The sequence below is a fragment of the Quercus suber genome, unplaced genomic scaffold (assembly GCF_002906115.3).
Source record: "Quercus suber isolate HL8 unplaced genomic scaffold, Cork oak 2.0 scaffold_410, whole genome shotgun sequence".
NCBI lineage: Eukaryota > Viridiplantae > Streptophyta > Magnoliopsida > Fagales > Fagaceae > Quercus > Quercus suber.
In genome coordinates, this window is record NW_027069861.1 from 87,878 (window position 1) to 106,795 (window position 18,918).

Here is an 18,918-nt window from a genome sequence, read left to right on the forward strand (position 1 = left end):
GAACAAAACATAATAAACACATGCTAAAATAATCATGCACCAAATAATAACAAAATTAATGAAAGAAGAGAAGAAAGAAGAAAAACAAAATATCTCTTGCATGAGCATGCTCTTTTAATGAAAGTATATTTTAGGATTCAAAGAAATTTATTCACCTCTTTGAAGCCTAAAATACTTTACTTACAAAAAAAAAGTTCCTAAAGAAAAAACCTCCAAAACATCTTTAACATAAGGGGAATTGAAAAGTTAGAAGAGAAGAGTCCCCCTAATTTTGATTTGTTTCCATTATTTATAGAGGTTGGGATGCTTCAAAGAGATCAGACACGAATTAGAATGCATCCTTATCTCTAAAAAATTGTAAAAGATAGGCCTTATCTCAATCAAGGAGTCCTCAGGCCGAGCCACAAATTTGGGCCAATCGGCACTTGGGAAGTGTCGAATGGCCCTTTTGGGTGCCAAGTCTACGTTTGAGTTTTGGTCCAATTTGAACTCATTTTTTGAGGATTTTTTAGCTAGGAACTGTACTTAGACGCATTTTTAATCTGTATTTTAAAAATTAATCCATTTTCCCGGATATTTAGGTCTTTAGAGTGATAATTATCTTGTAGATAAATATTCCAAAAAAGCTTGATTATCCACAATTTCTTTGTTATCTGATTATCCACTTTATTTTTGTGCAAGTAAGTCTATTTTTAACACTAACGACCAATCACAAAATTATTTAATTAATTTTAATTTTCTAGCCAATCAGACTTAATTTAAATTAATCATACGTGGCTAGTTCCACCAAAACAAAATGCATGCAGACCATGCAAACTTGATCATGTGATCTCTTTCAATTCGACGGCCCGATTTGGAAATCGGACATACCATCATGGCCATTCGAACCTCAAGATCATTTTTATGATATGTAATGAATTAATTAATGTATGTGATGCAACTATAAATTTTCGGTATATGAATGGTCATTCTAGCCATCGTCCAAGATTAAATTATGGGTGCAAAATCGAGTGTCTACATTCCCAATTCATTTTCTAAAACCTTTTCAATTATAAATTTGCTCTTGAGTTGTGATTATCCTAAAAACTATTGTGTTCTTCAATTATTCTTATTCCTTCAATCTGATCTTTTGTGTTGTAGGCACTGAGGGGTCGGCTAAATAATCTCAAACTCATAATCTTAAGCAAGGTGAGTGTTCTTCCCATGAATTCTTTCTTTGTTTAATAGGTTTCACATGAGTTTCTTAACATAGTTTTTATATTTGTTATTTTTGATTTGTTTATTGTTTTTAATTCATTTAATATGTGTTAATCTAATTTTAGGTTGTTTATAATCTTTTTCTGTTGTTCTTGTTTTATTGTTTTAGTTTTATGTAAAGTTTGGCATGTTTATTTATTTTATGTAGTTTATTATACTTATTGATTTGTTTCATGCTTATTTGTTTATATAGATGCTTTGTGCTATTTGTTTTCTGTTAGTTTAGTTTTTAGGGTTTCTAACATGCTGGTTTGATTTCTATGTTTATATCTTTGTTTGATTAAATCTATAAAAAAATGTGATTTTTCAAATCTATGCTAAAGGATGCGTATGCATCATCGAGTATGCATACGCATGGTTCAACCATGCGTACGTATAGTCGAGTATACGTCCCGAACCCAGATTAGGACAAAAATCTTGTTTCTATTTATTTAATTATTTTTCAAATGTCCTTTGATTCTGTTTGACTCTATTTAGGTTAATATGTTGTATTTATTTATTTTCCATGATTGTTTGAGTCTTTGCCATATTTGGTTTATTTAATATTTTTTCCTTGTGTGTTTTATTTAATTGTCAACTTTCCATGTTTAATTTATTTTGTTTGATTGTGTTTTATTTGTTTCCTTTTATATTGTGATGTGATCTTTAACATATTGTGTATTTTATTTTATTTAAGAGCATGATGTTTGTTTAGGTTAAGGACTAGGGCTCTTTTAATCACTTCTTCATCTAAATATGACCTAGCAACACATAATGGAGGTTGGCCCACAGGACGGGTGGTCTTGGGTGCCTAACACCTTCCCAAGCCGTACCTAAACTTTGAACCCATGATTTGGTATGCAAACCCATGCATGTAAGTGATTAGCCCAAAAGGTCCAATATGATTCCTAAACCTAATCTATGTGGCAACTCCATTTTTCTCCGGTCCACTTGGCCAAGGCGTACTCCCTTGCACCCACATTCATCAATCATTCTAACATACATGCAATAATCATACTCAAAACAATGGTTATAAATGTAAATTTGAATTTATTCAACTATATGTTGGCTTTATTCTGTGCTAAATTTGCTTATAATTCAGTATTTAGAAACCCTGTATTTAGGTGGGAATAATGTAAGGGTTGTGTGTGAGAGAGTGTGAAGAGTTGATCAAGTGTGTGCATCAAGAGGCATCTCACGACTGGACCTTACGATTGACTCATGAGTGGTGACTCAGTAGAATGTGTCACACGTGTGGAGCATGCAGGAAGTTGAAGGGTTAAGACAACAGGATCACTTCGGGACAAAAAGTACAGTTTGGCCATTCTGTTATCTAGCGACTGGAACTTATGACTCATCCTAGTCGCAAGTGACTCGTCAGTGCACCATGTTTTGCTGAAAAATGAATTTTCACATTCCTTCTCATACCCTATTATAAATACCCTTATACCCACAAAATGTAGAGAGCTTCCAAAGATAATTTTGAGAGGTAAACCCTAGAGAACAACAAGAGTGATTCATCCACAATTTTATACATTTGATTCTCCAAATTCCTCTACTCTCACCCTCTCCATTGTCATACCCTTGAGAGGATCTTAAGCCAAATCCTTACCTTACTATATTCATAATAGTGAGAACGTTCTAGGTATTTAGGAAGCAGTTTAAGAGAGAACCAATTCATTTTGGTTGATGTAATGGGCTAATCACGAGATCTGGTAAGCTAGAGAATACAAGGTTAGGCGTAACCCTATTGGAGTAAGAAGTTTGGAGGGCTTAGGTGCATCGAGTAGATTAGGCTTGGAGGGTCTATTGCTATTCAAGTATCCTAACTGATTTTCTAGTGGATCATTTTACCACTTAGAGGGCAGCGAAGAGGTTTTTCACCGAGTTCTTCAGTTTCCTTTTCGATAATATGTCTCGATGTTATCTTTGTGTTTACTTCTCTCTATCCCTTACTCTTTGCTTTTAATTACTGTTGTGTTATGATTAAATTATGGCTTAGAGTAGTTTACGTATTTGGGTATTGCTTATATTCATCATTTCGCACATCAATTGTTTGAATATAAGCTTGCTTTGGTAATTTTGTAATTGGGGGTCTAAACATTCACTAGTATTTTATACACAAAGTGAACTTTCAATTGGTATCAGAGTGGGTGCACTTTGACGGATTTCTTTTCATTAGTGTTATCCTAGACCCCTAGGATGGATAGGTCTCAATCCCTCAATGCACTTCCCTTCTTTGATTGGAGTAATTACACATTTTGGAAAATGAGTATGCATTCATTTTTGTGATCCATTGATGAGAGTGTGTGGGATGCTATTGAAAACGGTTGGACAAGGCCGGAGACTACCAAATCTACTTGGGATAAGGCAGCTCTCGCAATGGCTAATGCTAATAGTAAAGCTCTTAATGCTATATTTTGTGGTGTTTCACCAGATGAATTTCACAGGATTTCTCATGTGTCAATTGCCAAGGAGGCATGGCAAATTTTGGAGACTACATACGAAGGCACCAAGATGGTGAAGGATACCAAGCTTCAAATGTTTACCACTCAGTTTGAAGAATTGAAGATGAGCGAAGATAAATCATTCAACTCATTCTATGGAAAGTTGAATGAAGTGGTAATCAAAAAATTGAACTTAGGCAAGAAGATGGAAGACTCCAAAGTAGTAAGAAAGATCCTATGCTCATTGCCGGAGAGCTTCTGTGCCAAGGTGACCGCCATTGAGGAGAGCAAGGATCTTGATGAGATAAAGGTCCAAGAACTTATTGGTTCCCTTCAAACATATGAGTTGTCTCTACCATCTCAAAGGAAGAGCAAATCCCATGCTCTTAAGACGCTCAATGAGAGAATTGAAGCTCAAGATTCCTCGGATGAGGATGAGGTTGAAAAAGAGGTGACATACCTTGCAAAGAAGTTTCACAAGTTCTTGAAATTCAAAAATGATGGGAAGTGCTTTGAGAAAGGAAAATTCTCCAATTTCAAGAAAGACAAGAAGGACTTCAAAAAGAAGGATTCCAAAGACTCTTCTCCTTCTCAAGCAGTCACTTGTTATGAGTGCAATCGATATGGTCATGTGAAGAAAGAATGCCCCACCTATTTGAAGGCAAAGGGCAAAGTCTTTGCTACAACCCATAGTGATTCGAATAGCTCAAACTTCGATTCTAAAGAAAGCTGTGATGGGGAAGGGAACTACTCTACTTTCATGACCATTGCTCCCATAGACTCTTCGGAAAATTTGAGCAATCTAGTGGAAGAGCTTGGAGAACATATTGAAGTGGAATCCATTGGTGTTGGAGATAAATCTGATGATGAAGAAGAAGAATGCGTCTATGAAGGAACAAGTAGATTGCAAGAATCCTACAACGCACTTCTTGAAAAGAGAGGAGAATATGCAAGAGTGGCTAAGGTAACCATTAAAAAGAAGAAGAAAGTTGAACAGGATTATAAAAGCATCCTCGTGCAGTACAAAGAGATCAAGTGTGAAGTTAAACAGTTAAACGAAGAGCTAACGAAGGCCTATTCTAGGATAAAGTTTCTTGAGCTTGAGGTTATTCAAGCAAATACCAAAGTGGAGTGTGTTGCTTTCAAGAAACTTGATGAGGTGCTTGCCTATCAAAAGCCCTCTTCAGATAGAAGTGGCTTAGGGTATACTAGAGAAAGTAGCAAGCTCTAATGTGTCTAAGGAAATGAAGTTTGTCAAGGCTAAAGAACCATTGGTAACAACCACTCTTGTTGAAAATATAAAAGTTGAAAAGAAGCCAAATGTGGTGATTCAAAAGGTTTTGACAAAGTCTCCAAATCCAATTGCAGCTAAGCCCAAGGCAAAAGGAAAGTCTCTTCCTAAAGCACAAAGAGGTCCTCAAACTCAACACTATTGCCATCATTGTGGAATCCAAGGGCACACTAGGCCAAATTCCCACAAGCTTCAAGCATTGAAGAACGTCGATCTTCAAAAGCCAAGAAAATAAGGAAAAGCCAATGGAAAACCCAAGCAATAAAAAAGGCGAGAAGAAGAACTTGTTATGAGTGACGTGATGAAGATGATTGACACCATCACCTCATGTTTGACAAACTTCTCCCTAAGGTTTGAGAATCATGGCTCAAGTACCCAATCCTTAAAGGATATCACCCCTGTGTGGGTGAAGAAGGGTACTCATGCATAAGCATTATAACATGTCCATGCATTAATTCTTTCGATATAATATAACATTGTTGGTCGTTTGCTCATTTTACATTCTAGCATGTTTTTATTGTTTTTGTAGTTTAAATCTTTGGCTGTTAGTTGTTTTTTTTATCATTCTTTACTTGCTTTGTCTCAAAAATCCAAAAACACATAAAAAATATAAAATTCAAAAAGTTTGATCGGCATTATTGTGTATTGTCACATGCATGTTTAGCCTTGTACCTCCATACTAATGGCTTTGTGCATTAATAAACTTAGCTTGTTCTTTATGTACTTGTATCTTTGTGGGAAACATCCATAAATTTTCAACTCTGCCTTTTGGCGACTCACTCATGAGTTGTGAGTTTTCAAGGCTCAGTCACGAGTTTATCCAGAATGGTCTATGACTCTCTAGCGAGTAAGACTTCAAGTCGCGAAAAACACTTAGAAAAATTTTCAAAAATCTAGGTTTTTGACTTGTTGGCAACTCATTTTCACAACCCACTTGCAAGTCACGAGTTCATCAAAAGGCGTTCGTGACTTACTGGCGAGTGGAAGTCCCAGTCGTGAAAAAGACTTGAAGAAATTTTTCAAAATCTTGTTCAAGGGATTTGGTGACTCAGTTTGGCGACTCACTCGCGAGTTAGTTGAGTTGCAAAAATCGTGTGTTTTGCACAAATAAGATTAAAACTCAAACAGTTTTTCAAAAACTTTTCAGTTTCCCTTGCATCACTTGCCTTTCTCTTTCTCTTCTCGCCTTTCCCTCTCTCAAAACCGCCATTTTCACTCCAAAAACCTCCATTTTCATCTTCAACCTTCACTTAAAATCCTTGAAAATGTATGGGTTTTCATTTCTTTTCACTCTATTTCAAGTTTATAGCCTTATTTTTCATGGATTTGTTACTTGTGTTGAAATATTGAAATATGGTTGATGAACATGGGTTTTTGTTGTTTGTGATGAAATTGTTGTCTGGGTTTCATTAAGATTGATGGTATAATGCTTGTTTTACATGTTTATACTACATGCTCATGCATTATACTATGTTTTGTGCATATCGTGTTGTTGATAAAATGTTTATTTTGATGTTTTTGTGTGTATTTTTGGACTCCATTGAGTACAAAGTTTTGGGGATAATCATGTTTCCTTGCTCTGAAACATCAAATGATTATGTGCTTTCACACTTTTCCCCTTGCATGTTTTCATGCCTTATATACACACTTTTTCATATAATGCACACACACACACACACACAATCTTTGACATGTTGTGTGACTAATGCCATGATTATGTCATGCTTTGATGTTTAGCATCTTCACATGTCATTTTTTTTGAATTACTCTTTAAATTTCAGTTTTTAGGGTTTAATTTGTAGTTTTTGTTTTGGTGTTAACATGTTACTAATCAAGTTTGTTACCGGATATTGTGCTCTATTTTTGTGGTATTTCTTGCCATGTTTTGTAGATGACTCCACGAAAAATCACTGCTCATCATGGTGACAAGAGAAAACGCTTTGACAATAGCTTGTTTTTCTCTCCTTAACACTATGAGTGATATTCCCATCAATTTGAAACAGCTCAAATCATTCAGGAGAGATTTATGAATCTTGCTGACCTCAAGGATTCCTTCATCCCTAGCTATTTTGAAGGATGAGGTTGGGAAAAACTCCTTGGTGATCTCCCCAGAGTTTATGAACCTTTGATAAGAGAGTTCTATGCAAATGCATCACTCAAAGACGATCACATAGAATGCTAGGTTAGAGGTCATGCATTCACTCTTGACATAGATGTCATTGATGCTCTACTTGGTCTTGGAGAACTACATCATGAAGGGTTCATTCCGTTCAAGGACAGAATGGTTTCTCTAGAATCAGTGCAACTCCGCCTTGGTGACTATAGGGAAGGGAAATGCCTCAACACAACCTCCTTTCCTCTAGATTTGAGATATCTCACTTGCGTCATGATGTTCAACTTGTATCTGGTGAGGAAGTTGTCCACCATCAACAATGCTGAAGCCATATTCCTCATGGAGTTTCATGAGAGAATCTACATTGACATTGATAGAACACTTGTACTCCATCATTGCCAAAGCTACAAAGATAGCCACGAGGGCAAAGCTTGTTCTCCTAAGTCTGATAATGAGGATTCTTCATGAAAATGGTGTGGAGACTCCACAGGACATAAGCCTAATGACTACACCGTCTTCCATCAACTCTCAAATAATCCTAAGAATTAGGGTTCAACTTCCTGGAGATGAAAAAGCTAAAGAGCCTGAAGAAGCACCTCTTGTTGATACTAAGATTGAAGCGGAAGGACAAAAACCTCCTCTAAGACGAGGTGGTGGTCGAGGTAGGAGCAGAGCATCATTGTCTCCACCAATTCCTCCTTATGCCTTTCAGATCATGCTTGAGAGGATTGATGGTTTAAGAGATGTGGCAATTGAACACTTCAATAGCCTTGCAGCTATCCAGGATCAAATTAACTTGTTGGTAGCCAAGTTTGATAGCTTCACTCACCATCCGTAGCCCTTTGGCCATTTCGATCAAAAAAGGGGAGTAGTATTGGGGTAGCTCTTGAGGGGGAGCTTATCTTGAGGAGGAGAACATTTTATAGTTTTCATAACACTTATGGTTTTGATAGTTTTTATGGTTTTTCATAGCACTTATTTTAGTACTCTATGGTTTTAGTACTTTGGTTTTAAAATGCTTGGATATTTTGTGTTATGGATACTTGGATGTTTTAGCTATTTAAACTATGCTTTAATTTGTACCATTGCTTATGTAGCTTAGTACTTTTCGTTAATGTTTTGTATTTTCTTTAGTACTCTTGTGCCCTTGTTAGATCTTGTATTCTTGATGCAATTGCTTTAGTGTTCTTGCATCGGTTGAGTGTTGGACATGCAAATGATACTTTGCATTAAGCTTATTAGCTTGCATGTCTAGATGTTCATTCACCGTGTGAATGTTCATTGTAGTTACTATTTATAATGGTTGTTCATGGATGGTCAAGCTATGCTTCATTGTCATATTCATACTTGCTTGATCATATTGTGCTTGCTCCATATGCATTATAAGATTTCCATTTACAATGAACTTAGTGAGTGCATTTTGTGACATTGTTTTTAGGAAACTTGCTCATATGGTTCAAGAGCTTCATATATCAAGAATTAGGTGTGAGTGAGTTTTAGCAACTGTTCCCAACTCACATTTTTAAGTCTAGAGTATATTTTAGGGTATTGTCATGGAATAACGAAAGGAGGAGATTGTAAAGTTGAATTTATTTAACTAAGTGTTGGCTTTATTCCGTGCCAAATTTCCTTGTAATTCAGAATTTAGAAACACTGTATTTAGGTGGGAATAATGTAAGGGTTGTGTGTGAGAGAGTGTAAAGAATTAATCAAGTGTGAGCATCAATAGGTATCTTATGATTAGACCTCGCAACTGACTCGCGAGTGGTGATTCGCCAGAATGTGTCGCATGTGTGGAGCATGCAGGAAGTTGAAGGGTCAAGACAACTGGATCACTATAGGACAAAAAGTATAGTTTGGCCATTTTGTTATCTGGCGACTGGAACTCGCGACTCATCCCAATCGTGAGTGACTCACTAGTGCACCCTGTTTTGCTGAAAAATGACTTTTCACATTCCTTCTCATACCCTATTGTAAATACCCTTATACCCACGAAATGTAGAGAGCTTCTAAAGAGAATTTTGAGAGATACGCCCTAGAAAACAACAAGATTGATTCATCCACAATATTATACATTTGATTCTCCAAATTCCTCTACCCTCACCCTCTCTATTGTCATACCCTTGAGAGGATCTTAAGCCAAATCCTTACCTCGCTATATTCATAGCAATGAGAAGGTTCTTGGTGTTTAGGAAGTAGTTCAAGAGAGAACTAATTCATTTTGGTTGATGCAATAGGCTAATTGCAGGATCTAGTAAGCTAGAGAAGACAAGGTTAGACATAACCCCGTTGGAGCAAGAAGCTTGGAGGGCTTAGGTGCATCGGGTAGACTAGGCTTGAAGAGTCTATTGCTATTCATGTATCCCAACTGATTTTATAGGCCACAAACGGAATGACCCCTTGTGATTAAACCAATTAATTAACTAGCCAAGTTATTAATTAATCAATTTAACATGCAAAAATATGGAAGCATAAAAAAATTACCAAATAACTCAATACGCAGCGGAAATTAAATGACACAGTGATTTGTTTACGAATGGGGAAAAACCTTGCGGCAAAAACCCCACCGGGTGATTTTCAGGTCACCACTCCCGAAACTCTACTATTATCAAATCAAGCGGTTACAAGTAAAGGAATCCCAAGTACCTTACCAACCTACAGTTGAACCAACTGGACTCCCACTGGTGCAACCTTTAATAAAGAGAAGGCCACCTGGCAGGCCCAAGAAGAAGAAAGCAAGGAAACCCAATGAACCAAGAAGGGATCATAGCAAGGGGTTGGGTATTGCTAAAGAGTGCAAGTCATGTGGGAAGATAGGCCATAACAAAAGAAGTTGCAAAGGTGAGGTTGGAGGGAATTCTTCACTGCCTACAACTGCTGGTGATGGTCCAGGCAATATGAGTTCTAGGCCAAAACAAGTATAATACCTATTTGTGCATCAATCACAATTGTTTGTACTTGTTTCAATTTTTTGATGTTAACTTGAGTGTATATTTTGTTTATAGACAACTAATAGGGCTCATGCTGGTGGAGCAAGTGGAGGAGTGGCCATCAATGAGCCAAATCCACCAAGGGTACCACCTACCAATAGAGGACCCAACCAACAGCCAGCAACCACCAAACAAGCTGGAAGCAGTGCAACAACCACCAATCAAGTTGGAAGCAGTGCAGCAACCACTAGTCAAGCTTGAAGCAGTGCACCCCCCAATAGTACAACATCCAATCCAAGCAGGAACACACATGAAAATCCAAAGAAGTGAAAGAAAGGGAGTGTCACAAGTGAGACTTTGAATGAATCAAAAAATGCATCTAGATACAGAGAGGCATTGGGGTTTGCTGAGAGCCAATCATCTATGCATGGGCTAATAGGACAAGCTGGTGGAGATTGAGAAGATTCTGGTTCTTTGTTTGTTTTTTTTTTTTTTTTATTAACTTTTTTGTGGTAGTCAATGTGAAAGTTTGTCAGTGGCAACAAAAGGCCTTTTTGTTGGTTGTAATGATTGCTGAACTATTGTTGAATTATATACATTTTGATAGTGCTGAACTATGGCAGTTAAGTACTGTAGTTTGTAGTGCAATCACATTTGTTTTTGTTGCATCAACAATGGCTAAATTATGTAACTTGAATTGAATGCAAGATATTAGTATCTAATGGGTTTTTTTTTTTTTTTTGGCAAGTAATATTATAATTTGTGTATTATGGTAGGGATTGCCTATATGGTTTGCTTATTGTAATTTGTGTATTATGCCTATATGGTTTGTGTATTGTGATTTGTGTATTATGGCAAGGATTGCTTGGGATTTGTCAATGCCTATATGATTGGTGTGTTGGACAGATTCATGTATTCTCCCAAATGGGTAGTTCTATTTTTTTTGTGTCATGTATATAGTGCAGCCTATTTGCTTGGTATCACATGGTTTGGCAGAATTGGTAACTTCAGTTTAGTGACTTACACAGAGTGACCAACTTAAGTTCATTCATTCATAACAAAACTAGATAACATTGAACAATTTATCTAAAACAACATATACACTTTATGTTCAATCCATGATAACTTCATTTCATTCAAACTGAAATTACAAGGGTTATTGGGATATAGTTTTCCACAAAATGCTCCACAATGCAATATGGATAAACAGTGACAAGAAGTATGCCAAACCTTCATACAAGGCATTTCATTTCTCTACCTTAACCTTGCATACCTTAACCCTGCATACACCATCTAACCCACTAAAACTAAAATCACACAAAGGCAGATCTCACACATCAGCAATGCCAAAATCAAAGACACTGTCAAACACTTCTCCCTTTTTTTGCAAGTTGAAACCTCATCCTCGAGTCCGAGAATGGTTTGCCTCTATTCTAGGATAAGCACCTTACCATGCAGACAAATCTCATCATCAGCCCATTGAAAAATTTTGCACTTCCGTCCAACCTGAAATTCAAACCAAAATTTCAAACCAAATCAACCCAGCCCACTAAAAAAACAAACTAAAGAATAAAAATTTGAAACAACTCAAACTTTACCTAGTAATTTGGACACCCATAAAACCTTCTTCCTGGATTGTTCTCCGTCTAGGACACCACTAGAATTGGTTTAGCAGGGCTAGGGAAATAGCACATGTGTGGTGCTCTCCTCCTCAGGCTTACCGAGGATGATGAGTTTGATTCCATCTCTTCAATGTGGTTTTGATGAGTGAGTGAAGTAGAGTTTTTGTCTATGAGTCATTTAGGGTTCTTCAAGTGTGTCTGTCTAAGGGGTGGCTAAAGGTAGTTGATGAGCAAGGACACGTGAGGGTCATGTGAGGGCTAAGTAGGTAGGAAAATAAGGTGACAAGGTCAAGTGAGGGGTCACGTGGGTGTAAGTGAGACACATTGGATTTTTTATTAATATTTTAATAACTGGGTTTGACACTTAGGACCTCTGTTTCCACCTCAGTTTTTTCTGTTACTGGGTTGACAGCAGGGACTAAAATAAAAAAGATTTTTTGAAAACAGGGACTAACCTAGAAGCGAAATCAATTCAGGGACCAAATTAAGAATCAAGCCAAAATGTAAGGACCAAAAGTGCATTTTTGCTTTATTGTTTTAATTTTTAAAAAAGCTAAATTCCCAAATAGTTTGAAAAGAACAAATATAATAAAATTTTGTAAATGTTCTATAACACCTGAAACTCATATCAAGGATTTAGATGCATGACCTGTCTTATAAATAATCAACATTTGCTATAACGAAACAGAGCGTAATTAAATATCCACAAATAAGAATCAAACCAACAAATCTTTCTTATAAAATTCATCAAACTAAAACTTTAACAATAAAGTCTCCAAATATAATCTCAAATAGTTTCATGAATACTAAACTCACTATCCCAAGAAAACATAATAAAACAGTCCTTCAACTAACATAACTCCAAAAGTAGTCTTCAATCTATGACACCAATGATATTTCACTGCTCTAATCTGAAAGGGTGGAGAAAGGGGGGTGAGCTAGAAGCTCAATAAGAGATTACATAACATAAGGATGTCTCTCAAAACAAAATGATAGTATCAATGGCAAAATGTAATCTTTACAAAACACTTACATATAGTTTTAACAATAACATAATATATTCTATAAAATTGTCAGGAAGAAAACATTTAACTATTATACCATAATCAATAAATAAAATAATAACCACTTTAATTAGCCAAAATACACTATATAGGTAGAAGCAATATAATATAGTAATAAACAATTTTTCCACTTATAAAGGCCAATAACAATAAAACAATAGTTTGATATGGAAAATATTAGCCAGACAAAGACATAAACTTTTAAACACTCGGTGGGTGATTCCCATGGGAAACAATAACAATAATCTCTAAGAGGTAACACTGGCTCCAAAGAGCAAATAATAACACTAACTCCGAAGAGCAAATGATAACACTGCATCACACCACGTACGTAACACTACTTCGATTAAAGACCAACACTTAACCCTGTGTTAGCAAATGTTGCAAACTATCTAGCTAATCATTTGAAAAACATTCTTACTTTATGCAATATTGTCAATATTAATCATATATCATATAATGAATAATTTCTCCAAAAAAAAAAAAGTTTTGAGTCATTCTTAACATATACAGTTTCAAAATAATGCACAAGAAATAATAAAATTCAGGTATGTAATAAGCATTGACAATGATATAAGTTTTTTGAAACTTCATTTTTGCAAATATGTATGTATATATATATATATATATATATACACGTCTTTAAAGACATCATGTTCTGAAATTCACTTACCTCTAACTGCTAATACTCGTAGTCTTGATCCAAAATCAAATGAGCTCTTCCTCCACACCTAAAAGTAAAGGAGTAACACAATTATATAATTAATCCACCTTGCCGTATATCATAAGGATGTAAGGGACACTTCCTAATAATTTACTAGTCTTTAAACATCTCTACAATCCTCCCTAATATATTACTTCTCCTTCCTACTATTATGTCTTTGGGGCTAATAGAGGTATTACCACCCGTAAGGATATAACCTAATGAAAATATGCTTGCTGGCGGTTCACCAAGATTTTCATCAAGTCCTAATAGGTTAATACCAATACAACCATTGTCTAGCTAAGTATCAAATTCATATTTTCTTTAAGATTTCATATAACACTTCAATGCCACCATAAAATACTCTATAAGATCCAAATATACATATAGCATCCATAGAAATTTACCTGTAGGACTTAGCAACCTATAGCATGTAGTGACTAAAATTTTTGAAACTTGAAACAATGATATAGATTACAAAGGTTATGAAGTCAACACCACTATCAAGTTGCGTAAACTCTAGCAACTAATCATTCAAAAGCTTATCACCTATTCAAGAGTTCATATTGGATATTCAAGCAAATCTATTAAACTACACTAGCATCGTAGGTAATTTCCATGAATCTTTGAGAGAGAGATATACCTGACCACAAGACCGCACTGATGTAGAACTTTGTTTCTTGTAATCTCACAGTCTCTCTCTCTCTACCTTTCATGGAAGAAACCTTAAGACTACTCTTCAGCTTTACACGTTAATCTATTCTTTTCAATGTAGAGAAACCCTAGTTCTCTACTCTTAAGCTTTAATATGCTTAGCACCAACTTCTTCTTTTCTTTTTTTCTTTCTCTTTTTTTGATTCATCCATATAAAGGAGAAACCTAGGTCCCAATGGCTTAAATATGCTTTCAAGACTTTAATTCCCAATTAAACTCAAATTAAAGTTGTTTAGATAGGCTGGAACTCTAAAGAATTCCAATAACACTTAAACAACTAATCAAATAGGTTTTAATCTCTTATCATTTCCCTTAACTGATAAGGAGACTAAAAGTTTAATATGAATAATCCATGTAGGGTCAGTTTTTTGTAGCCTAAGCCCAAAAGAGATTAGTTATAGGCCCAACGAACCCAGAACAATAAATTTGTAGAGATTAGGTTGAAGGTTTAGGCGCTGACCGGCGTCTTAGAGGCATGAACATCCTCATTCTTTTATTGAAGAAACACTTGGAACAATTTATAACTAGGGGATGCTCCTCGGCCATGGGCCGAGGAGGCTTTTTTCCCCCCTTTCACTCAAAAAACCCCCCTACTACATCTTGCTTGTCTCTCTTATATACTACTCTCTTCCTCTTCCTGTTGATCGTTCATTGGCCTCTCCTCTGGCCGCCTGTCCCATCAGAGGTCGTATCTGTGCTCAAATGGTTCACCCTGATCGATGTAGCCCTGCCTGGGGGTTACATCCCCATTAATGCTGCCAGAAGGGTTAGGTGAACGTATTAAGTGCTGAGGTGACAACTGGCTCTGGGTCTGTCCCCCCTCCCCTATAGTTATCCTTAGTATGCCGAGGACGAGGGGATCCTCGGCGCAGATACAAAGAAGGGTTTGCTCCCCAAATTGGCCTTGGGTAGTCATCCCTCCTCGGACTGGGCCATTTGGGCTTGGCTTGGAGTGGGCCGTGGCTGTACGATTTCCTGGCCCCACAATAGCCCCTCAAAATCTTGCTGCACGCATCCTTGGGCGGGGAGGAGGATTTTGACATCCTCGGCCTCATCCCCCCCCACCCCTCGTTAGTGTTGGGGCCCGTTCACCTGCCAAGGGCACGTCGCTGACGCTTCGGAGCACGTAACGTGTCCATTATTAAATCCAGGCGGCTCTGTGCTCCCCACGTCCAAGGAGGAGTTATCCATCCAACGGTGGAGATTCATCTGGTATTCATGAGCGAGGAAACCCACATGGCTCCTCGATCTGAGGTATAAATATCCGTACGAACTGCTTCTTCCTGTTCCTCATTTGTAATCGAGGATATTCGTGCGCCCTTCCCGAGTTCAAACACCCTCTTACTAGCACCTCCAGCACAAAAGCCTGTCCGAGGAGCCCTTTCTCTTTCCTGTAAGTCGCTCTCTCTTTGGCCCCTTTTTCTCGTTACCCTTTTTTCTGCTTCGCCTGTTCTTTCTTAGTTCTTTTAGGCATCCACTGGGATGGGTAGGTTTAAGAAATACGTTGATACTGAGGAGGCGATGGAGAAATTCATCACCGACTATAAAATTCCCGGCAATGTGAATCTGAGACATTATAAGGATGGGGAGTGGCGCATATAGAGGCAGGAGGGCGAGGTGGTAATTCCCGTAGTCGCCTTCCTTGAAGGGGGGATGACGATCCCCATGGGGCCGGTGATGAGGGATTACCTCATGCACTTTCGGTTGGCCCCCACCAGTGTGGGATAAATGTCTTTAGGATTCTGGGCTGTGTAGTCGCCCTGAACTAGAAGATGGGGCTGAGGTTGACCCACCATGACGTGAACTGGTGTTACAATCTTCAGCTTCTTAAGGGCCATTCGTATTACCTGAAAACGAGGGACGACAGGGTGCGGCTCATTCAGTGCCTCCCCGAGTCCAGCAAGGGGTTCTATGAGGATTTCCTCATTGTGTCGGGGGAATGGCATGATGGCCTTCACTGCCCAACAACAGAGGGCACAACAGGTGGGGCAGTGGGAGATAGATAGGGTTTCAAGCTCTTGTCTCTTTTCTTCACCCCCCTTTCTTTTTTACTAACGTCCTGGTACTTTCCGTTTGCAGACCCGCACGCCTTCCAGCGTCACTTCCATCTGATCAACCGGGAAGACTTGCAAAAGGTGTTGAGGGCACCGATGTACATAAACGAGGATGACAACCAGGTTAGGGCCGCCCACATAATTTTGGGTTATACACCTACCCAGAAATCGTTCCCGGTTCCGAAGCACGTCATCCTCGCCAACGATCCTCGACTCTAGAGGATTACTGTGACCGAGGACGGATTTTCGTTCCCCGAGGGGCCCTCCGACCAGGAAACTGTCGCATTAGCCATCCCCTCCTCTTCCCAACTGTTTGCCGAGGCTGCCGAGGGAGCTCCAAAGGGGGAAGGGGACGCGTTTGAAGTTTTCACTCATCTTGATCAGTCTGAGGATCCTCCCGGGGACTTGGGTGATCCCAATTTGAGCGAAGCAGACCTCCTTGTTTCAGAAACCCCTCATCGGCCGTCAATGGGTTACAAGAGGAAACCCACCACCAAGTTGTTGGACCTGCTTGAGGGCCAGCCGGGGAGTCCCAACAGAAAACTCCTACTCCCCCTTCGAAGGCGAAGTCGACTTCCGCTCGGCCGAAGCTTCCTCCTTCTCCTTCTCAGACGCACTCGCCCTCTGGGTCCGTGCCTGCTGGTCCTAAGAAGAAGAAGGATAAGGGTAAAAGGATCGTGGGGGATAGGACGATGTCCTCACAGGAGGAGGACACTGCTCTGCGGCCATCCAAGCAGCTTAAGATAGGCGGAAGGAGTCCGGATAGGTAGGTCGCCGACACCACCTCATCTGGGGCTGACGCCTGGCTCCCAACCCCGATGCTCCGCGGGGAGCCATTGAGGGATAACGCCTCTCTTAGGGATTTCAACGAGGGCGAGGGTACGCGCGTGGCAGACGCATTGGAGAGGAGCTTGCTGCTCTCAGCGGACATGGCTGAGCTTGACTCATTGACGAGCGAGCAGGTCTTCTTCAGCCTTAAGCGATATGTGGGGATGGTAAGGGCTATAACCTCAATTCTTTTCCCACTCTTTTCCTTTTATGGGGCTCATCGTACATTGGTCATTTTGATAGGCCGTCCAAGCTATCTTTGCGTTGGAAGGGGCGGCAAACGACCAGAAGGAGGTCCTTAAAAAGGAGTGCGACTGGCGATACCAGGCCACCAATACTCTGAAAAATTCTGAAGCTGACCTCGTCAAGGCTCGACAGGCTCTGAAGGAGGTGACCAGTGAGCGGGATAATGCACTGTCTAGTCTTAAGGACGCCCAGACCCAGGCCACGGAGCAGACGACGCACCTACCCAAGGCGGAGGAGCAATTGCGGATCGCGAAGGATCTGATTACTGACCTGCAGGCTGACGTGGCTAAGGCCGAGGGGAATCAGAGGGCAGCGGAGTGGGCTAGGGACCAGGCCCTACGGGCCAAGGACGAGGCTGATCATGGCAAGGAGATGGTCGAGCGTGCCAAAGAGGAGGCCGAAGCCGCAGCCTACGCTGATGGGGTGGCTGCAGTAGAGGCCGACTACAAGGTTCAAGTCCCGGGAGTGTGTAGGTGATATTGTTCCCAGGTCTGGGTTGAGGCCCTCAAACAAGCTGGGGTGGAGGCTGCGTCTGACCTATGGAAGGCGGAGAACGTGTATTATACCCCCGCTATCTGTGAGGCCGCCCCTGAGGACCCTGAGGTTGGGGAGATTACTGAAGAAGTGCGGGCAGCTGAACTGGGGGAGCATTCGAGTGAGGAGGTACCCCCAGAGATAGTGGAGATCCCTTCCGATGATCCAGCTCCCACCACTGAGGAAGTAGCTGCTCTCGCCGTACCCCCGCAGACTAACCCCTCAGGCCAGGGCTCGGAGGGGTCAGGGGCTGCCTCTGTCCAACCGGAGCAAGAGGAGTAGGCTCCCTGGAGTTTCGGCTCGTCCGGCTTTCACGTTGTTATTTTATTTTGTTATACTTCTCTTCTATGTACTGTGGCTCCTGCCATACAATTTTTACGAACTCATCGTTGTAATGCGAATTTGATTTCCCTTTACTTGAATTGCTCATTTGTGTACACGCTGCCTGCTTTTCCTTTCTTCCTTAGATCTGTATGACTTTAGCTTGAGTTGCATGTTGGTCAGTTGCGCCAGTAACAATGATAAGGAGAGAGAACGTATGCATGGGCACGTCTCTCGCGTCTCAAGGGCCCTATGGGGCTTGGTCATCTCCTAACTTGGGATGTTTTGTAGTTGGCCTCCCTGTAGGCCTGAGTACGAGGGCCATGCGACGCCCCTGTTCTGTTCGGCGCAGCGGTCTAATTGAGCGGTTAGTTTCCCCATAGGCCTGAGTCCGAGGACCACGCAATGCCTTGGTTCTGTCTAACGCTTTGATTTCTCTGCAAGTATCTAGTTTCCCCATAGGCTTGAGTCCGAGGACCATGCAATACCTTGGTTCTGTCTAGTACCCAGGTATAGAGGAGCGAGTAGTTTCCCCATAGGCCTGAGTCCGAGGACCATGCAGTGCCTTGGTTCTGTCTAACGCTTTCATTTCTCTGTGAGTATTTAGTTTCCCCATAGGCTTAAGTCCGAGGACCATGCAATACCTTGGTTCTGTCTAGTACCCAGGTATAGAGGAGCGAGTAGTTTCCCCATAGGCCTAAGTCCGAGGACCATGCAGTGCCTTGGTTCTGTCTAACGCTTTCATTTCTCTGTAAGTATCTAGTTTCCCCATAGGCTTTGAGTCCGAGGACCATGCAATACCTTGGTTCTGTCTA